We start from the raw sequence: 22,991 nt of genomic DNA, 5'->3' as shown, positions 1-22,991 counted from the left end.
TGTACCTCGTCCATCTCTATCTTGTGCACACGGAAAATGTACAGTCCACCCCCACCCCCAGGAAAGCAGACGGATACGCTGATTTGCTTGGTCTGGCAGAAATGAGATGCAGGTTTGGGGATCTCAGGAGACATGTGGCTGGCTGGCTGCCTGCCCCCACTCTCCTCCCCACCTTTTGTGCCCCCTCCCATGTAAAACCCAAAGGGCAGATTGATGACTGTGGGTGGCGGGGGGAAACTTATGGCTATGCATCCGAGTCAATGGCAATGACAACGGTTTTCAGGAGGGTTACAGGAAGGGTGTCTGGCTGAGGGGACAGGCAGGGCACAGCCATCTCTCCATCCTGCAGCCCCTACTTCAGAAAGGAGCACTGGCATCTGCCCCCCTCCCGGCCTGGACATGTAGCTGGACTGTAACAGCTCCGACCACTGGCTCTGGGGCTGCCTCACACGGGGAGGGGAGGTCAGGAAGACGCCCCCACCCACTGCAGTCGGGACAAGCCTCAAGTGGTCCCTTTCCTGGTCTTTGGCAGGACAATGCCTATTTGCAGGGGTGGCAATGGGTGGCTGGGGGGCCAGGAGACCCTCCACCCCCACCACTTGCCCCTTTTCGCTCTGGCAACACTCGCCTAGTCGCTATGGCAGAGAAGTTAATTAATGCATCTATTTGGAATAACTTGAACCTTGGACCCATTCAAGTGGCCCTGATATTTTCCATCTTTAAAACGCCAACCTCTAGTGTTTTATTTTATTAGTCTATGTGTGCCACACACATACAAAAAAAAAAACTGCACAAGAGTTAAAAGTGGGGGAAGTTGTGGAGAGGGAATGGGGGGGGTCTCTGCTCACCCTTCTGAGGAGAGAACCTGGGATGTCACTTTCTCTCTCTTTTTTTGGTGATGGTGTAAAATTAGCACAGTCAAGTCAATGTGTTATAAACACAGAGGCGTTGCTGCCAGGAGGAGAAAGCGCCTTAATTTAAGGGAGGGAAGAATCGCTGAGGAACCGTTGGGGGGAGGGGGGAAGGGCGGTCAAATGGTTGGGGGGATGGCGGCTGCAATCTTCCCACTTCGTGCCCCGTCACCGGAGGGAAAAGCCGTTCCCTGAGAACGTACATCTGCAGGGTGTCTAGACAGTCATAAAGAGGACAATTAGAGAAGGAAAAAAAGCTGCAAGCTGCAGTCACCCCTCCTCTCCTCCTCGCCAGGGCACCCGGCTGCAACCCGTGTGAACTGCCCAAACAGGCGAAAAATTATGAAACAAGAAACACCAGTGTGGGCCGGGGGAGGCCAGGGCAGTCTGGGCCCAACGCCGTTTATGAGCAAGCGTTTTGAAATTCTGCTTTAAATACGCCGGTAAATGAATTCAACCTTGTCAGATCTCTCTCCCTCGCGCAGACCAAATACCCCGCTGGCACGCTGTCTAGACACAGATAACAAAGGACTTTTTACAGCGCCCAGAGACGCGCTGACAAAGTAGCCATTTAAAGATGGAGTATTGCTTTCTCCGTCGAAAACGATTTGTCAGATGGACTTAAATGAAAACGCTGTTATCGGTCTAGTTTGGGGTCTGCCCGTGGCTGGAGTGAGGAGGGGAGTGTCGGGGGGCTGGCTGCTCCGGAGAAAGGGAAAAACATACCATTTCTGATTGAGCTGCACTCCAAGTTCTCTTAAAATAGGAGTGTGTGTGGCTGGCTGACCGGCAGATAATTCTCACTCTTCTTGTTCTAAGAGGCCGACTGCTAAAATGTTTCTAACACCTAGTGGGGACAGCTTCTGTGTCGCGCTGTTCACTTAAAGGGTAGCACAAAGCGTTAAATTAAAATGCATGGGGGGTACAAACTTGTCCCCACCTGCCTCTGGGGGGCACTGAGAAAACTGACCGAGAGACAGACGGGGATTCGAGAGACAGAAGGGGATTCGGTGTCACCTCCAATTTCGCATTTGCTAGGAGGGACTCCCGCCCCTGCCCCTGCTTTTCTACAGGCTCACTGCAGAATGGGCCGTCCTCCCTTCCCAGGGAAGGACAGTGTCACGGGTGGGGCTGGCCTAGGGCCACATCCCTGCGACATGCTCACTGTGACCCCAAACAGGCCCTGAACTAGGGGCTGTGCCTCTACTCAGCCAGGCGGGGTCACAACTTGGGGCGGCCCACAGGGGTGGGTCCCCTTGATGGGTCTCTTCAGGTCTCTTCCCATCAGGACTGTCAGCTTCTAGGGCAAGGCCTGGCACCTGCCAGGTGCCCCGCGCGGGGCCCTTCTCTGCCAGGGGGCTGCCCACAAAGCCACTTCCTTCCCGACATGCCTGCCCGTCAGGGGCGCTGTGGCGCCCGCCTGTCCCTGCTCCCGCTCGCCTTCCCTCACCGCTGTCCAGTCAAGACGCCGGCGCCCGACACACACAGATCAAACTCCGGCTTCACCCCTTCCAGGCGGCGTGGCCTAAGGCACGTCACCGCGCTGAGCCTCCGTTCCCCAACTGTAAAACAGGGTCCCGGCCAGTCACCCGGACGGGCTGTCGTGAGGATTAAAGGCCCTGGTGGACCCGCCACCAGCACGGCCTCCTGTGGGCCCACCTGTGAGTGGGAGGCGGCCGTGAGAGCCCACGTGTGAAGAACCAATCGCAAGGCTGGACACACGAAAAGACTCCACAGACAGGACACTGGCGGGGCTGCTGTTTGCACCCACAAACGCTGTCTACACCAGTCCCCTGGGGAGGTCAGCGTGCCGATGACATGAACCCATGGAGACCTCGTTACCATGACCCCAAACTGCTCAAATAAAGGGGGGATGACAGCCTACACGTCAGAGGATCACACACTCAAGCGCGCGCGCCCCCTTTTGCCTTTTGGGTCTCATGCTCTCAATTTTAATAACTGCGGATAAAAGGCGGCTGATCCCCGCCCTTCGCGTGGCCCACAGCCCACAGCCCCGCCACCTGTGGGCAGAGCCTTTGGCTTCACCCAGACACACAGAGGCCGCAGCGCTGGAAGACACAGGCCGAGGCCTGACGCAACACCAGAGTGTAGGACAGCATTCTCTCTGCAAGGGGTTGAACCGAGCAACGGGAAACGGACGCCTCTCATGGTCTCTGCGCCCAGGGCAGCACGAGGCCCTGGAAATGCGCGATGCCAGAGCTCCACAGGCCAGCTGACTCAGCAATGCCCCCTACGGCTGCACCCCAAAGCCAGGGGGGGTGCGACTTGCCCAGGCGACCCAGCCAGGACTGGAAAGCGCCCACTCCTTCCTGCACCCTCCTGCGGCAGCTTCCGTGGGGCAACCACAGCAGACATTACTAACCAATGCCTGCGCTCTTTCTCAGAGCCCAGCTCAGGCCTGGGGAGCTGTCTCTCCCCAGCGACCCGGGAAGTCTGCCCCCAGCTGTCTCCCAAACATCATCGTGGGGAGTCTCTGACCTGAGAGGAAATGATAAAATACTCAGAGGAAATATGAGAAGTCCTGCAGGACACGGCCAGGGACACGTGGGGTAGCAACAGAAGAGTCTGGGCTCCAGGGACCGTCCCAGACACCTACAAAAGCGTCCAGCCTCTCTGCACCTTTGCCCACACCAGGCTCCTATCCTGCCTGCCTTTCTCAATCCTGTTCTGCTTTCCCAAATGCACCCCAAACCCACAGGGCCTCCCAGACGGCTCCTGAGAGGTGTAAGCAGATCCGCTTGGTGGGTTCTCTGTCTGCAGACCGAACTCAAGTTCCCCTCATCAGGCTCCTGGACGGCCTGTGTCCCTGGCTCATCTTGGGTCCTGTGTCTGCCTTCCCCTGTCAGCCGTGAGCACCTTGAGGTCAAGCCGGGTGGTCCAAGTCCCACTGCAGCCTCTCTGTCTTCATAACCTTGAACCCACTCTTCGCTTCCACGTGGTCCGGCTGTCATCACAGATGCCCTGGATCCCGGCAGGACTGCTCCTCGCTGCTCTCCCTGCCTCCAGCCCCATCTCCAGGCAGCATCGACTGGGCCCTGTTACCCCTCTCCCACTCTACACCCTTGCAGGACCCCCCAACCCCAGTGTCAACTCCAAATGCCTCGAAGCTGGACAGGGCCAGAACCCATCCTCACAGCTCTCTCTCTGAAGTCCCCTCTGCCCGACATCAGCTCCAGCCACCTGGTGGTTTTGAAGGTCCCGAAGGCAGTGCGCACTTTCTGTGCCTCAACAGGACAGCTGAGTGCGTGACGGGTGCCATATGCCACCCCAACTCTGAGGGCTTGTCCCCAGCCCAGCAGAGCTGAGAGGGGCCTTCTGGTGGGAACAGGCCATTCAGAGAGGACAAGTGACTGGCCACATCCCAAAGCAAGTCCTGGGCAGAGCTGAGTCCCACCCGGCCTGACCCCCATCCTGGGCATGGCCCCCCAATCCCCAGGCTTCACGGATGCTCCCTGCATCTCTTCCTGACTGGCAGTCAACCCACCTGCAGTGGCATCTGCCCCATCCCAAGACTAAACAATGTCACAATCATCAACATCAAGAGTGATGGCACTCAGCGTGTCAGGCAGGGGAGGCGGACCAGCTCACGAAACCCCCACGCTGGTTCTCCCTGTGAGGAACTCCTATGGCCACCCACACCCCCATTTCACAGACAAGGTGACTGAGGCTCTCAGAGGTTACTGGACTGGAACCAGAGCTTCACGCTGCAAAGTCCGCATCTCTCCATGGCTAGTGCCAGCTCCCAGGCAGTGGCACCAAGGGCCAGGGGACAAGGTGACTTTGGGGTCCACACCACAGGGACGTGGCACAGCTGCACCTCCACCCACAGGGCTTCCTGGGCTCGGGCCTGGCTGGGCGCTGCCTCTGGCCCAGACCGACTGGCACAGGCGGTGGGTTTTATTTAGACGCTGTCAGCTGAGCAGCTCTGGGCACACAGGCCTGAGTGGGCGTCAACTTGATTGGGTTTCACAGCGTATTTCTGTTGGGAGCTGCCTCCGTCATTACATATCGGGGCATGTTTTGCTGGTAGGGCTGGTCACTCGCCAGGCAGGCGGAGACTCCGGCCGCCTCCTTTGAAACTGGTGTCCCTTCACCCACCCCAACTCCTTTCTTCTCTTGGGGAAGATTTCTTCCTGCCTCGGCCCAAATCCCACTCTCTGGGGCCGCTCCCCAACCCCTGACCCTCCAGAACAAAAGGTAGAGCGAGCGTCTAGACCGCCAGTCTGAATGTGAGAAGGGCCATTGTGTGCTGGACGGAGGCCTGGCCTCCCAGGCAGAAAGGTCGGGGCGCAGAGGCGGGGAGAGGGGTGGTTCTAGCCAGGCCCACCTCTTGGGTCCCCCTAAACCGCCTGCCCCTCCTGGGACAGAGACGTGGCTGGAGCCCAGCACCGGGAATCCAGCCTGGGTCGCTGCCAAGGCTGGACACGCCGTCCCAAATGAAATGCGGAAATCCTCGGCCGTCACTACAGGAACGGAGTCACAGGAAACCCTCAGACAGTGCCTGAACCCAGCAGCATCTGCGAATGTCACTGGTTTATCATGGCGATTGAGAAGCTTCGTGTGCACGCTAGACTGACAAGGGTAGAGGGACCCCGGGGTCTTCCTGCATCTGAAAGGCCTTGCTCCACACAGGGGAGGGGACACATCCAGGGACACCCAGCATGGCCACTAGCTGTGTGGCTCCAGGCTCCTACTCACCATCTGTGGGTCTCAGGGACCCCCTGTGAAGAAAGGCTAGAATCAGTTCTGCAGCTTTTCAGGCTTGTTTACCAGCAGAAACCTGTGATGTTGAAAGTCTGACTCAGGAGCTCAAATGGACACAGAGAGTGCTGCTACGGCTGACGTGGGCCCCGGAGGTCGCCGGGCACCGGCCGAGCCCCTCCAAACACCCATTTACTCCTCTCCTCACCTCTGAGACGGGGACTGTTGGCATCAGCCCATTTGACAGAAAAGGAGCTCAAGGCTCTGAGAAAGGTAGCAGCTCACTGCCCAGGTGCTGGGACCAGGACAGTATGGCCAAAGCGTGTGCAGCCTCAGACCCACTTGTCCCAGGGAGGAGACGCTGGACAGCTGTGACAGGGCACAGACAAGTTGGTGGGGGCGTCTCCTTCCCCGCCCCAAACACTGCTGGGGGGCCTGCACCCATCTCCCTAACCACCCACCATCCCTTTACCAACCTTCAGCGCAAGTGCCCGGAGCCAAGGCCTGAGGCAGAGTGAGCAGCGGGATAAACGGATCTCCTGTCAGGATTACAGGCGTTCTGACTTTTGTCTTTGTCATTTATCAAATTCTTTGAATTTTGGTTAAATAAGGAGCATATATCTCTTTTTACAATCAGAAGAATCACACGGCTTTCACTGTCACACGAAAGGGACAAATGCTAATTATCTCTTCAGGGGTGGTATCCATGGCTCTGGGCGTGCTGAGGGGCCACTTGGAAATACAAGGCAGAAGCTTAAAAACAGATGCACAGTGCGGTGGCCCTGTGATCCCACTGCTTGGAATGTGTCCCTAGGCACAGAGGGGACAAAGGCTTCAAGGGCGCACCGTGCAGCTTTGTAAGTGAAAGCCCGGCCGGCGGGACCGCTCAGGACCATCTGTATCACTGTGCCCCAGCGGAGGAGGGTCTAGGCTCTGTCTGTCCTACAAGAAAATTGTAAAAACGCGGGTTCCTGGCCCACCACAGGTTTCCAGATTAGCACCCGAGAGCAAAAGTAGAGAAGCCTCTGTCCCTTTGAAGTTCCCTGTCCGAGTTAAGACCCACTGCAGCGGATTCAGGCAGGATTCAGGCACGGGACCCGGGGCTCCGGTTCACAAGATTGACAGAAAAGTGGAATTGAGAGAGAGGTGGTTGCGGGCGGCCTGCCAGCCTCTCCCCGCCATCCTTCCCTGCAGGACTTCTGACAAGTGCATGTGTTGGCTCTGCCACACCCAGTGTGTCCGCCTTTTTCACGGCTGCCTATTTCCAGAACATTAGGCCCAACACACAGCGGGTGGCCGACAAACGTGGGCAAGGATTTCATGAATGAAGGAGTCTAATGTTGAGGAAAATGACCCCTCCGTGAAATTCCTAAAGGAGCACAAAAGTACACAACCCACCCCGGCCGCCTAGCCGCAATCGGCAGGGGACAAGGGAATCCCCTCTCCCCAGCCTGTCTTCCTCCTCAGCACATCCAGAGGCATCTTCAGCTCGGGGCTGGGCTGGGGGCCCCAGGCAGACACAGAAAGGGGACGACAGCAGCTTCTGTTCCCAGAATTCTTCTCCTGGTCCCTCAAGGGTGTGGGGGAGGGGGGGGAGGGGGGGAAACCTTTTCCCCGAAAGAAATCATTACTCTGCTGTGGAAAATTAAAGGTCCAAGTGGAGACAGGCTGGAGCCAGCCAGGTCCCCCATCTCCTGGTCTAGACTTTGTCCGTGACACACACACAGAGGGGCTCACACCCACCTCTGTGCCCACAGCCTCCGTCCTAACCCCGCCCCCCACTGTGTGGCCTGGGATACCTGTGCCTCTACTTCCTCATCTGGGGAATGGGGACACTGGGGCCCCGGGAGGGGCTGGTACCTGTAACCCCACCGAGAAACCTCTCCCCGGGCAGAACTCATGTCTCAAGTCCCAGTTCTAACTTTTCCCGCTGGAGCCAGGGACCCCCGCCCTCCCCTCCCCGCCCTTCTCACAGGGAGGGCCTGGGCTTCCACAGCTGGGTCTCCCCTAAGACTGACCATGTCTAACAGCAGAAACAGCTGGTATTTCCTGAGCATCGAGAAGGCACCCAGCACTGAGCTGAGCCTGTCTTCTCCCATGGGATCCTCACTATGGTCCTATGAAGCAGGTGACTCTTAGGACCCCCGTTTATAGGTGAGAAAACAGAGGCTCAGAGCGGGAAGCAGCCCCCAAGACAATCTCCTAAGTGGCGGGGGTTGCATCCGGGCTGCGGGGCTCCACGCCCAGCCCACTGCCATCCCCCTTCTTGTACGCAGGTCCTCAGTGCCCACTCCCTCCCTCCACACTGGGGCAGGCCTCAGGGTACAGATCAGGTGTACCCATGAAATCATGGGGGGCTGGGGGCAGATAACGGGGCTGTCAGGGCCACAGTCAGGCGACCACGGACGGCCGGGAGAAAGGAAAAGAACCCTGGGTTTCATGGTGCCTGGTGCCCAGTGTGCCCGGGCCTGGTCCTCCTCCAAAAACCCCATCCTCGGCTCTGGCCACTTCTCCTTCAGAGGAGCCTGGCTCTCCACCTGGCCCACAGCCGGCGGGGGATGGGCGCGGCCACTCTTGGCCCCAGGAGGAATTCCTTGAGGGCTGAGGCTGCCAGATGGAGAAGAGGCAGAGTGGCCTGTCCCATTTGGGCTGGCACCGCTGGCTCAGCACCCACTGGCAGGGTGGCCCGCAGAAGCAGGAGCCAGCCTAGAGCCAGGGGCCCTTCCGCCCGCCACGCCTCACCTGGGCACTCTCAGAGTGGGCCACCACCTCTCGCAGTGACTGGCAGCTGACTTGCTAGGCTGATCAGATCCGTAAGGGGCCATAACTGTCCCTCGGCCGAGCCCGTAGCCCACACTCAGATAAATCAGTGGGCATGGCAGCCAGACTACTGGGGCTCAAGTCCTGGCTCTGCCACTCGCTCGCCGTGAGACCGTGGCAAGCGCCCTCTCTACCTCAGTGTGCACACCTGTATAGTGGGACCCACGGTGATAAGTACTGCCAGGGGTGGTGGGCGGGTTTCATACCACAGGGAGCAGGGCTGGGCAACGTTCTCAGAGACGCACGGGGCTGCCCAGGTGCTGTTACCCTCAGGACAATTTTCCTGGCTTTCACACCTCATCTTAATCAACTGTTGACTCAGTCCCTGCTGTGGGGTCAAGGCTTCGGTTGTGGGGAAATGGTCAAACCAAAATCTAACCGGAACCAACCAGGCAGGATCAGGCCCCCGGGAGAGCACAAAGCCCAGACAGGCCCCAAAGCAGCGGGACCACGGCTGCCTGCGAGGCCCGGACCTCTCACATTCCAGCCAAGCTGCAAGGCCTCCGTGGGCTGCAATAAAAATTCCTAGACAGGTAGTCAGGTAGGAGGCAGGCCCCAGGATGAGCAGAGGGCAGAGGAACAAGGTCGTGTGCTCTCGCCTGCCCTACAAGTAAGGCCAGTGGGTTGAGGGAGGCGCTTCCTTGCCGTCTTCTCAGTTCTGTAGGCCCAGGCCCAGGCCCGGATCTGAGACCGAGGGCCCCACGCCCAGGAAGCTCTCCGAGTGGGGAGCCCCTTATGAAGGGGCCTGCCGCATCCCGGCCAGACCGGCCTCACTGGCAGGGCCCCGGCTGGGCCCCTCAAAGGGGCTCTGACACTTCTAAAGAGGTTCAACTCCAGTCTCACTGTGTGTGTGTGTGGGGGGCCTTTGAACAGCTCCCTCCACCACCTGTCACATGCAAACTGTGTAGAAAATAGTAGCAATAGGCACAGCTCTGCCAAACCCCAAGCCAGACAGGAGGTAGCACTTCCCCCAACACCTCTGCCACCGGGACATTTCCCAGCAGTGACCAGTGATGGTGCGGGTGACGCGCAGCAGGTGTGACATAAGGGGCCCACACACCCCAGCGGGGTCCAGAGCCAGGACACACCTTTGCTCACTTGCTTCCCACAGGAGTGTCTCCTCTCCCCAGAGCCAAAAGGGTGCATTAGGAGGCTAGCTAATAAGTCACAGATCTAGTCTGCGAAATATCAAACCATGTCAGGCACTAGGGCCATTAAATTAAACAGGGTTTGTTTTTTTTCCCCATTACAAAAAAAGAATGTAGAGATCTTAGTTAAAACACACAAGAGTCCAGAAGACACAGGGCTGTGACAGGGCAGGTCACAGATGCTTCGAGCCTCAGCGGACCCCCCTGCACACCAGGGGTGGGGGGGAGTCCATTGGGGCAAAGGGCTGGCTTCGCCATCAGTACCACCCTGAGAATGAAGCCGGACTGCGTCACCTGCCGGAAGCTGCTCGGAGCCGAGTGCCTGGAGGAAGTGCGGGAGATTCCTCTCCATCCATAACTCTCCACCCGTAAACTTTCCCCTTGGGTCCAAGGGCAACGTGACCCCATGACCTTGATCTCATTAGCATCGACTTGACCCTGACCTTCAAGTGGCTGGGTGACCTCAGAAACAGTGAAGTGCGCCAGTTCTGCAGGAGGCCCGGGTCTGTAATTGCTCATTCAAGCCCCTGAGGATGCTGAGGTACCTCTCACACGTGGCCCTCGACCAGCCTCCCGATTTCTGCCATTTCCAAACACCCTTGAAAGGGATTAAAGCTCCTCAACGTTTTCATTTTACATTTTAAATAAATATTCGATCGACTCACTTTTACTGAGCCCTGTCTTAATAACATTCAGGAAACCAGTGAGGTGCTTGTTCCATTTTTCCTAACGTACACGTCACATACATCAACCTAAGGACCTAACTTATTAAATTTGAAACACCCATCCATGTGCCATCTAGAATTTTCCCACAGGCTACCAGCTCGCGTTGGGTCTGTCGACGTCTCCAAACCTACAAGGTAGGGCAGTGATGACACAGGTGACGGCTTCAATGGGTTCCAGATCCCGCACAGCCAATTACCACTTGTGCCCCCTTGGGCTAGAGACTTCGGTCCTCCAAGCCTCGGTTTGCCCACCTGAAAAATAAGTCTGGCACAGTAACTCCCACGGGGGCTACATTTAACAGTCTTTGGTGCCCGGCAGGCATTCAGTGAACAAGAGTAGTGAACTATGTGCTGTAACACTAAACAAGTCACAACACTTACTAAATCCCCATTTTATAGATGAAGAAGTGAGGACCGGGGGGGTCACGAAGCTGGTAAGTGATGGAGCCATAATTTTAGAGTACCACCCTGACCCTGAAGTCACCCTCTGGTTATCATTTTCTTCTTCAGAGAATGCTAGAGTCGAGGGATGGGGACCACAGCCTGCCAGCTCCACGCTCTCCCGTGAGGCATGCCTTAACCCCCAGGACACACAGCTTCATTCTGAGGTCCAAGCTGTCCGACAGCCAGCAGGAACGCGGCCTCAGTGCTCGCCGCCTCTGAGTAACCGCCTCCCCCAGACATGATTCATACCTGTCTGGAGTCACCCACATCCTCATTCCCTACAAAGGAATGCAGGCCAGGTGAGGCGGCCAGGCGGGCTGGCATGGGCGGCTGGTGGGGCCGTGCCAGGCAGGGGCAGAGGTGTAGCCTGCTGAGTCTCCAAGGACTCTGCCACCACCCTGAGACCCCCTCCCGGCTGGGGCTGGACAGACGCCAGAGTCTCGGAGTACCAGAGTATGGGGCCCAGGTTCAGGTTACAAAAACCTTTCCCCCACAGAGGCGCCTGGAATTCCACCATTAGATAGTCATTCCTCTGGCTGCGATTGGCCTTTTCAAAGTCCCCTTGCCCTGTTTAAAACTGCAGCACACAATGGAATGCTGCTCAGAAACTAAAAGAAATCACTGCTGACACATATGGCACGGGCGGGTCTGTGTCAGGAGGCTGCATGGAAGAAGCCAGACAGAGTGAACCACAGCAGGACTCCACTTATGCAAATTCTATACCAGGAAAATGGGATCTCTGGGGAGTGAGTCTGCAGGGAGGGCCTCAGGGAGCAGGTGCAGACGGGGGAGGGCAGGGCACTTGTGGGGAGACAGAAGGGCCTACTTCTCGATCGAGAGAGTGGTCCCCACACACGTTTGCCACAACCCAACCCAGTGTGCACTTATGATTGTGCATTCTATTTCTGTAAATCATACCTGAACAAACCATCACAGCAGAGGAAACACGGGTTCCAACAGGATGTTTAACAACTTAAGGGAAGTTGGGGGAGGCACAGCTGGGGAGGTCTGATAGGGTCTCTGCAGTGTCTTTCTTCTTCTCACGAGAGCCCTGGGTTCAATTATGCCCATTTTACATAAGAAAACTGAGAAGAGAGGAGGGGGGAGAAGGTGGCAGGGAAAAGAGAGAGGAGCAAAGTCTCATGTGGGGTGTTGGGGACAAAAAAAACCTCGTGTCTGGAATACTCCGCCTTCCACTGTGCCCTGTTCCCGCCTCTACGGTTCTCTTCTCTATCTCCTGTGCCAAGCAACCCCTGCAAAGCAGCGATGAGCCACCCCTGGTGAAGCAGAAAGCCTCGCGCACGTCGCCAAGAGCCCAGAAGGCCAAGGCTGGGAGCAGCTCCAAGTGAAGCCCAGGTTCGAGGCCATGACTGGCCAGCCACAGGGAGCAGACAAGGAAGCCGGGACGCCAAGTCCCATCCTGGTCCTGGTGGAACCGTGTGCCCACCCTGTTTGTCCCTCACTGTGAACTGAACTGGAGACAGAAACCTACAGGCCCCAGGCCACCATTCTGTCCACCAAACCCCAGGTCACTTCTCCAGCTGGCGCTGGCAGCGGGGCCTCAGCTGTTACAGCACCTGGTCCGGGACATGACACAACGGGCCAGCCCTGTGCTGGAAGACAAGGACGATGACAGCGCTCACAGCCCTGACTCAAGGGGAAGGCACGCAAGTGTGGACGCTGTCCTGCACACACAAAACCCCCGCCAGCGTGGGGTGTCCTTGCGATGATGACATTATGAGCAGTTCTCCTCTGATTATCTCCACAAGGGCTTTGGGCTATAAACTGGCCCGGGTTCTTCCTTTCCCTCACTAGACCTCAGTTTATGCAAGTGCAGGCGTGGGCCTGGGGCCAGCATGGCAGGGCTTAACCCCGCCATACCGGGGATGGCCCAGGAGTTTTGAGAAGCTCCACCCCATCCCCAGAAACTGGCTGAGTGTCAGGGTTCAGAGCCCCCAGGTGACTTTCACGTTCAGCCAGGACAGAGTTCAGAAGGGGGCCGGAGAGGACCCTCCAGTCCTAATGTTCTCTGCGTGCTCCCCTCACCCCCTCTCAGGGAGCCTAGCCGCCCACAGGTCATGGTGACTCCTTTTCTCCCCTCAGCTGCAACCTGGACAAATTCCTGCTCTCAGTGGCCTTCAGCCCTGGGATGTGGCCAGGTGACCCTTCCAAGAAGGGGAGTACCTGGAGGAGGGGCTGAGCAGGACACAGGCCCAGCTGGAAAAGCCCAAGGACCAAGGAGCAGAGAGGCCTGAAAATCACCCTCATACAGTGACAGGGGGTTCTGAAGCTCAGGGGGTGGCGGACAAAGACGGGCTTGGAGCCCCATGGGCCCAAGATCAAATCCTGATCAGGTCGTGGCTGGGTGGTCTCTGCAGCCAGCCGCACGGGCCGCAGCCCTGCCTCCTCGTGCCGCGCGGGCTCGCAGAGGGCTCAGCGAGCATCTGCAACTAACTGTCAGTAGAAAGAGCTGGCGTTTGGAAAGCCACAATGTCACCAGCGAACAGCAAGAGAACGAGCAGGCGGACAAACATGCTGGGCACTAGGTCCTTGTTCCCTGAACGCTGACCATCTCCCAGCCTCTCCCTTTCCTGCTCTTCCCCAATCCCACCCCGACTCACGTGAGTCTATTCTGGGAGAGGGCTCAGAGCTCACTGTCACTAGAGTGTAAAGGAACGCTGCCATGTGCTTAGGGCGGGCTCCAGGCGTCCGGGGGAAGAGGGTACACGGGAAATGGAGGCTTCTGTGACAACCGTGCTTGTGACCCCCGATTGTAAAGCAAGACACATGAGGTGCTTCCAGGGGGCTGAGGAGTACGGTGGGCGGGGTCTTATTCCATATCTCACCTGGTTTGAGAGGGACGCAGGCCTGACTGCAGAAGGCGGGGGCGGGGGGCTGTGTTAACGTCAACGTCTTCGCGGGGCCTCAGAACTCACACAAAGAACCGTCCCTGACTTGTTAGGCAGCCCAGAGGGCCTCCATGTGACACAAGGAGTGGACAGGGAGTCCTGGTGGCTGCAAGCAGGGTGTCTGGCAGCCCCCACCGCTCTCCCGACCGGCTGTCTCTGCACAGACAACTTCTGGTTTTTCTCCTGAGGATCATGTACCTCACAGCGATGTCATCGCTCAAGCCCACCCTGAACCCTGGCTGGGAGCAGACACGGGAACCCAGCGCAAGTCGATGCTGGCATGGAGTAGCAACGTCTGCAGGGGCAGGACGGGGCGTGCCGGGCCGAATGCCATGCACTGGTCCCTGATCCACACCTTCAACGTCACAAAGCAGCTCAACAAATCCCGGCCGGATGCTCTTCCGACTGACGGGTTATAGGCGCTGAGGATTCACACATACAGGAGGCAGACCCACATTCAGTGACGCCAAGGGTGGGATCCGGGGGAGCAAGTTATGCAGACATAGGGTCAACCAGAGGAGACGGCAGGGGGCAGGCAGCCACAGGACAACACAGTCCCCAACCAGGTGCGAGCAGCTTTTGGGTTACGCACTCGCAGGTAGGGCCTGGATCTGTATGGATGACTGGAAGGTGGACTCATGATTGTACCTCTGGGCCATGCAGCAGGCGACGCTAATTACCCTCTTGATGGGAAGACGGTGACAATTTAATTTCGAGCCGAAAGTAACGAATAAAATTAGGTAAAATCAGCAGCTCCACGTGGAAGTTCACACACTTTACAGAATAAGCTGAAGACTTGACAACGGCATACATCGAATAACTGTCCTGGTTAGGATCGTGAGCGGGGCTGGGGAGTGGCCCCTGGCCCTCAGGCGTTCAAACGGTTCCCTGGTGGACCCAGCCGGCAGACTTCTGAGAAAGACAACCTTCTGTGCATCTGACATGAAACGCTGCCCCAGGTTTGATGGGGGCCGTCCCTACCCGTCAGCCTGCTCGGGGACCGGGACCCATGAACACGGGCGACACACCGCCGAGGTCGGCTGTGGTCTATCGTAACAATCAACAGCAGCGAACAGAGTGCTGTTTAAAGGGCTGGTTGGTGTGATTGAATCGGTTATATTCACCAGTGTAACTGATACCCTCTCCATCATCTCAACACACCCACCTCTTTCTCCCATACCATAAATAGATTAGAAAAAACGGCCTCCTGCGATGGCCACGACCCCATCGGCTGCCAAGCTCAGCCCCGGATGAATCATGCTTGGCTCACCGCGACGGCAATTCTGAAATGACTGAATGATAACGGGGAGACACAGACACCAATAAATGAATCATGCCTTCCGCAAGCCCAAACCTTTGGCTTTTACAGACACCGATTACACAGGAGAAAGAAAAGAACAAAGGAATTACTCAGGGTGTTGGCACAAAGGTGATTCATAGGTTCACAGAATTATTCCCGGCTAAATTATTTAGGCAGTTAGAGCTGTGACCAGCCCCAGCACAGCAGCCTGCCGGTTTGGGAATTGGCAAAATGGAACAGGAGCAGCCACCAAATTCCTGCAGGGTTCCCAGGGACTGAATGGCCTTCACTTTCTACTTTTTCCCCGAGGGTTAAAAACCTTGATGAAGTCCGCACAATGTGCAGCCACGTGGGCAGTGTAAAGGGAGTGGGCACGTATACACATAGCTTCAGTGCAAGTCTTGGCATTAACTTTTTTTTTTTTTTAATTCCTTACGTGTAGCCGCCATAGCAGAACAGAGATTCTCCCTTCTGTGATGAGGCTATTGAAACACAGCATCTACAAGAACCAAACTCTCACACTGCCTCTCAGCTGACATTAACTGGAGGTCTGTCACACAGATCCAAGCGATTTTACCTGCTATAAAACTTAGGCTGATAAAGAAATAGCATTTGTCAGGGCCACATGCAAATTCTACGTTAGTCTTCCTAATGCAAGAGCCCAGGCAAAGCTGGGGGGAAGGTCAGGCTCACCCCACGGGGCTTGAGTTCATCCCTGTTGGGCAGGCATCTGAACCTCATCGGACAGTTTCTGCAAAGTCTGAAAGCGTCTCCATCAGGGATGTCCGGCCCTCATGCGCAAACGGACACAGGAAAGAATAAAGCTGAGCTTACACCTGGCTTACACTCTCAGGCAGCACCCACTTATCACTAACTGCCTGGGCAGTCACGGACAAGGCAGGTGGGGTGCACGCAGTCTTGGGGAACCTACTCTAAAGGGGCAGTGGGCGACCAGGTAGCCAAGACCAGGGAGACTAAAAAATCTTTTTTTGACAGGGCAGTTGGCTTGGCCCAAACTTTGCTGGAAAACTGACTCAGCTCCCCACTTCTCTCCCTTCTGAGGACAGAGCCTGGGAACCCTGGTTTCACCTGCCTCAGGGGGCCCAGGGCAAAACCAGGGGGAAGACTCAGGCTCAGTCCCAGTCACACCAGACGGGACTCCAGTGGAGGGACCTCAGAGAAGCCTCTACCCTTGGGGGGTGAAATGCACACATTTAAAAACATTCTATACATCATATACATAACACACACACACGTAATTTATCTACACTGAGATATGTGGTTTTACATATAAAAGCACATATTTCTACATTCTTAATCACTGCAACCCCAACACATCCATGGCTAGATTTGTCACTTTTACTCCCACCTCCCACACCAGGGATGGAAACACCAGCTCCCGGAGACCTTAAGGACCAAGAGGTTCTCCTACGCCAGAAGCCTACGTGACCTGCATGCCAGGAACCAAGGACTCCCCATCAGAGAAGATAAAGGGTGACAGCTGCCACAGACAGACCCCATCCCGTGCCAGTAGTTTGCACAACACCCCTGTGCAAGCTCCCAGCAGCCGTAAGGGAAACCGAGGAACACCGTAAGTCCATTCCTTCATCAACTGTGTATCTGTTTATCGAACATCTACTTTGTGCCAAGATCATGCAAAAAGTCCGATCAATCCTCACCAGAAACTGGGCATGCTGCCCCTCCCTCATCACCAGCAGAGTCCCTATTAGCGGGACAAAAGATACGGGACAATTTCTCCAAGCTTAGAATGCAAGGTGGTGTCACGAACGCATGTGACTGTTCAGAGGTTTAGGCTGTATCTGTGCAGTCTGGGGGAGCCCGGCGCCGTGTGCCGAGCCGTGGAGCACCAGGGGGGCGTTGCTAGAAGACTGGCTCATGGAGTCCAGAAGCAAACTTTCTCCAGCACTCGGATCTCAGAGCCACTGGTGAATTTACACTTGTTACCAAATAATTAAAACCCTCTTTCCTGCCAGTAGAGCCATTTCCCAAACCCACCGATACAATAATAAATGACTGTAGTTAAAACACACGTGAAGGGAAAGAAAAATAGCGTCTACACACTGCCCAGCGCTTCTGACATCCTAGCAAGTGTATTGCAGGCACGGGTTCTAAGCCAAGCCATCCAGCCCTTCTCCCTTCCACCAACACCCCAGTGAAAAACAAACACATTAGAATTTGCTGGAACACCAGGACGATCCGATCACCACCTCCGAAGGTGAGTCACGGTAGCTGCCTAACTCCTTTCAACATGTGGCATCTCACCGTCACATCGGAGCAAACACCAGCTCCACCCATGGGTGCCAATGGGTAGGAGACGAACCAAAAAAACACTCCAAGTCCAGGGCAAGTGCATGCAGAAAAGAAATGCCCTAGAAAGTCTCCTTCTAGGGCCCTGGCGATGCATTTTTGTCGTTCCGATGCTCTCAGCAGCACTAACACGATGGCTGAGAAACGCAGACCTCTCCGGGGGCAACAGGGCCGAGGAGGGAGGCACATCTGCCCTGGGTTTCTGTGGAAGCCCCTTAGTGCAGCTTTGTGGTCTCCAGAGGCTGAGGCACAGCTTGGTGCCCCAAACAGTGGAACTATCTTTGGAGCATTCACAATAATATTTTTGCCCGAGGCACTTTCATTGCTCAGGAAGCTGTCCTGTCAACCTGAGCAGCGGAGACCATTTTACGAAGGTGCAAGTGGAAGCTTGGGGGGATTCCACACTTGCCCGAAAAAAGGACGGTTTTCGGAGTCTGTATCTTGACTACATTCTCTCCTGCCTGGAATCTTCTTCTATGAGCCTGTCCACTTCCTTCCCTCCCCATACATATACGAGCTACCTACCAGGCTGGCGGTGGACATTATATAATAAACAACACAGACACAGTCCCCAACCCCTTGGTGCTTGGTGACCAGAGGGAACAGATATGACATAACCAATTACACAATATTCAATACCGAGTGACAGGTCTGACAGGAGAGACTCAGGGGGTGTGCTCTTGAAGCCCAAACAAGGTGACCAGTCTGGGAGCCTGGGGGGGGGCTCCCCTAAAAGAGACTTTGAGGGTGCCTCCATTTTGGTTTCCTCTCAGCCCACCTCCCTGAAATGAACTCATGTTGTGCATCCTCATTAGAACAGCAGCTCTCCGAGGGCAGGATTTTGTCTGTTCTCCCCCGATAGTCCCAACCCCTGGGACGGCCTGTGTGCTGCCAGAGCAGGACGGGCCTGACTGCAAGCTCTGACGTTTGTAGTGGTCGTCCCTGAAGGAAGGTCCATTATGGGCTTGCAGTCTTAGGGAAAAATCTGAAATACCACTGCAACGTCAAGTCCTGCAAAGAAAACTCTGGGGCTCAGGGAGTCAGAGGGGCGTTGTGGGGAAGAAATCATGGAAGCAGGAAGCTTAGGTCTGAATCTCAACAGCGCATCCATTTCTGGCTGTGTGACCTGGAGCAAGTGTCTTACCCTCTCTGTTCCCATTTCTGCATCTGCAAGTCAGTAATAGAGTTGTTTTGAAGATTGAGGAAAAATGCGTCACTAGAACCTGGCACATAATAAGCTCTCTGTATCCAACTAGGAAAGGGAGTGAAAGCAAAAATCCATCAGTCACCCTGGAAACAGAAGAGAGAAGCCGTTCTGTGGCTCTCGGAAAGACTGGGAATGCCCCAAACCGTTCCAGGCCCACCCCAGGGTGCTGAAGCCCCCGCTCCTGTTGGAAAGCCATTCCAGGACTTTTTCCAGGGTGGTGACAGACACCTCTCTGCCACAGCCTGACGAAGCCCTGACAAGACCCCAGGGTGTCAGGGTTTAGCTTTGCAGTGTGTCACCAGAAGAGAAAGTGAGGCTTGAGGATGCTCAGCGTTGTCATGACTTCACGAAGAGGTGTGGTCCACCCCCGGGAGGGGGACGGGCAGGAGTGCAGAGGTTTAAATACTCACAACACCCCAGCACACCAGAGCTGTTACTACTCCCCTTTACGGATGGGCCAAGCGACAGCAAAAGTGACACAGCCAGCTAGTCTGGCAACCGAGCTGAGCCATGGTCCCTTTGGCCATAGGTCACGCTCTAAACCCACAGCCGCATACGGGCTAAACCAGGTCTCCAGGCAGGTTTTGTGGGGCCCTAATAGGGAGAGTGACAGAGAGAGAGAGAAAAAAAAAGGAATTGCCAGTATTTAAAATCCCAGAGTTTTACAACAAAATCTAGCTGCCCACGTCCCTAAAACCAAAAGATCTGGCCACACGGGGCCCACGTGGCAATGGTGAGCGAAGCAGCAGTAGCCACTCTGGGCAGGCCCAGTTCTCTGCAGCCCACTCCAGAGGAAACTGGGATTGCCACCCTGAAGCCTCAGGCACAGTGTAGTGCCACCCTCACTGCTCCACAGGCACACACGACGCCCACATGTGCCCCTAATCACACGTGTGCGCACGCATACACACACGTGTATGCACACGACAGCTTTAAAAAAGCACAAAATGGGCGCCTGGCTTTCATCGCCTTCCCTCAGCATGTGCTCCGTGCAGGCGCTCAAGGCTGGCAGGAATACAGCCTCCAAAATTCAGTGTGTAAGAGTTACTTCTCTTTGGGCAGGATCCCAGACGCCAAGGTGCCTGCAAACTTTGTCTCTGGGTGATAATACCCGAAGCAAAAAGTCCAGCCAGAACCTCTGGTTTGGGCTCTACCCCCAGGACCCTCCTCTCCAACCTTTTCTTGTTTTCACAACTGACCAAACGAAAAACGTTTAAAAACCCTGGCCCTGGGCTGAGGCCAGACAGGAGGTGGGGGTAGGTATACGGGGCAGGTATGTGGGGCTCACCTGAGCCACAGCTCTGGGGCGACTGGGGGGCACACGTATCTTGCTGTCCTGAAGACAGGTGGCCACAACCAAGAGCCACTACCCAACAGCCACCACTGTCCCAACAGCCTCTTCTGGCAGCTTCTCACCCCCCTCGACTCCCCTTCTTGCTCTCCAACAGGGAGGAGTGCACACGTCTGCATAGCTCTCAGGGAAGGGGGTACGTGTGCGCGCACTTTCCTCCCTTTTCTTTTTCTTACGTGCCCAGGAGAAGCTGTAACCATTCCCCCCCAAAGGGGAGCTGGCAGGAAAGGCAGAGAGGTAACAGCTGAGTGTGTGTGTGCACATGAGAGAATGCATGTATATGTGGGTGTGCATGTGTGTGCATGTGTGCACGCACGTGCACGCACACACACGCAGGAGATATTAGTTATCCCATGTACCGACCAACTTTACTAAGCTCACCCCTGACCCTGTGCCACATGGGGCAGTGTAGCTGGCTTTAGCCTGGACCTCCTGGGAAGCTGTGGCCAACCACCCGACCTGCGATCCAGTCAAAACTCAACCCCTTATTACACCTCAAACTAAAGCCCAGTCAGAAAACACACGGGTTGAAAGCCTCAGATGAGAGGGCCCACAGGGAGAGACAGCTGGCCCTCGACACCCATAATTTAACCCAAATCCTGAAACACCAACTTCCACTGGTGCCCAAGTTTCGCTCCTCCAAATAAATGCAAGCCCACGACAAAACCTGGAAACTTCATCAAGAGGGTGCCCCAATGTTTCCTGCACACGACAGGTGCTCAATAAATGAGTGAATGAGTGGCAGGTGACAACTTGGAAAGCGACCACGGGCCCTTACAGGGACTGAAGATCATCCACATTCTGGCGGCTCAGATATGCCCTCCCGTCCCCCGGCCCTCCCTTTGAGAAGCCAGTAATTGACTAAAACAGTGGTTCTCCGCGGGGGAAACGTGCCCCTCAGGAGACAGTGGTGATGTCTGCAGATATTCTTGGTTGTTCCAACTTTGGGGGGTGGAGCAGAATGCTACTCCTACTGGCATCTAGTGGGTAGAGGTCAGGGACGCTGCTGAACACCCAACACACAGGACTACCTCCCCCCGCCTCTCAGAGACGGATCGTCCGGCCCAGACGTCCTAGTGCCAAGGCTGAGATACCCTGGGTTCGAGTATTAGACATGAACGTGCCAGACAAACCATCAGAAAACTGGGTGTCCTGTGAGTTTCTGAAAGCTGTTTTTAGACTATTTGTTCAGAACTGGCTGGAGAAGAGGAACCAGAGGCTCAATGACTCCAGTGGTGTTAAAAACCCAAACTGCCACCACCGATGCTGCCCACAGGGGTGCAGGGTAGGTCCAGAGCAGCGGGGAGCCTCCCAGGGCCCTCAAGAAATGCCAACAGCTGTATGGTAGCACACTTCAGTCTGTCCAGAAAACCCTTAGCATCTACCTGCTCCCCAAAAGCAGAAGCTGAAGAAGAAAGACAGTGGGGGTCATTTCTAAGGGACTCAGCAGAGCTGAAAAGAGGTCGTCAACAAGAAAAACGTGTGCCAGGAGGCATCCTTTCCTCAAAAGGAGCTACCGTGAACTAACTCCCCGGCTCTGTCTTTCGCTGGTGGGTTGTCACGTGAGCCGGCTGTTTTTAATCCCAAGACCCCTGGCTTTTCAAAGAATGGTGTATTTTTCCATGGGGTGTGTTTTGGAAACAGTGAATTCCCATCAGACATCACCCCTCACCCCTTGATTCTCAGATAATATGGGGGGCTCCTGGAATGTCTTGTTAACAAAAGTCAGGCCTATTCCTCAGAGCCCCCCCACTGCCCACCCTCCTGGGTGCAAAGGGGATGCCACTGGTTTCCTCCAGCCCTCCAAGTTCAAGGTGGACCTACTTTGGGGCCCACGTTCCAAATTCAAGAGATAGTGTGTGTGCTCCATGAGAAATAACCCTGGGTTTGGGTGTAGCGTGGGTTGGGGACCTGGGGCAAAGTTTTGCATCGTGGGCCACCTTCCATCTATAAAGTGATGGCATGACCCTGGACCTGGCCAAGGCTCCTTCCAGACCTGAAATTTGGGGCAACTGAAGACCACACTGAAGATCCAGAACTATTGGCGGGGGGGGGGGGGGGGGCACTTCTGGCCCAGAAGTCTGCAGCCAGAGTTTGAGGGCAGAGAGCCCATTGTGAAAGATGGTAGAATTTGAGATTTCAACCCTCATGATCTCATTTTTTAGATGAGGAATGTCACGTCCAGCGTGGCAAGGGCAAATGGGTCTCATGAGGAGCGATGCAGATTGAATAGAGTCAAAGAGACAAACCAAGGGACTCAGCCAGAGAAGACTGAGACTGAGCCTCGAATGGGGTCAGCGCATGGTTTTTATTGAGAAATTTCAAAGAAGTAAACCTGCTGTCAATCAATTAGCAACCCTGTGTGATTTGTGTGCCTTAGGGCCTCATTCCATTAACATATCCATTGTGCTCCAGCAAATCCTATGCCTTCACACATCCGGCCACATAGCCCCAGAACCCGTTACTGTGTCCTCCCAGGGGAGATAACTATTATCATTCCAATAGGTCCCAGTCACCTGAGACACTCCCCAAAGAGAGAGCATTACCGGCCTCCGGTCCCATACAGAGTCACTCACTCAGAGAGATCCCGTGCCTCAAGTCATACCAAGACATGCCCTCTTGACTTAGGGTTTGAGGCTAATGCAGGGGGGGTGGTATTGGAATAGGCTATAATGCAACATCTCCCCCTTTTTGTTTATGTAGAAGGAGAAACACGGATTTTGCAGTTGCTTCATCTATTGCTCACCGGAGGGTTTTTTGGCCACACCGGATGACTAAACAAAACAGAAACAAAATAATGATTAGAAATGCAAAAGCACCAGCAAAACCTCCACCGAGGTTTTTTATCCAATTGAGTGGATTTAAGGTAGATAATTCTTCCGCAGCCGCGGATAGAACATCCTCTCCAGGGATGAACTGAAGATTAGCTGACGACATTTGGTTTACTTCTCGCGGTAATTGCTGGATATTCACAGAGAGGTTAGGCATATGACCCAAAAGATGAGTGCGTACCTCTGACCAGGGGGTATGTGTCTGATTATAAGAAAAAGGAGTTACACAATAGGTGGAAATATTCCAATCACATTTTAAAGTAATAATAGTCCGGAGACTTTCTAATTGGTTTCC

At 55.4% G+C, this 22,991-nt stretch overlaps 1 protein-coding gene across 2 annotated transcripts in view; it reads right to left on the bottom strand.

The window, feature by feature from the left end:
- The window catches only part of PMEPA1 (prostate transmembrane protein, androgen induced 1), a 65,199-nt gene that overhangs the window by 31,194 nt on the left and 11,014 nt on the right, over positions 1-22,991 (bottom strand). The window lies entirely within an intron of this gene.

This window comes from Hipposideros armiger, unplaced genomic scaffold (assembly GCF_001890085.2).
Source record: "Hipposideros armiger isolate ML-2016 unplaced genomic scaffold, ASM189008v1 scaffold_32, whole genome shotgun sequence".
NCBI lineage: Eukaryota > Metazoa > Chordata > Mammalia > Chiroptera > Hipposideridae > Hipposideros > Hipposideros armiger.
This window is presented reverse-complemented; position numbering and strand designations above follow the sequence as displayed.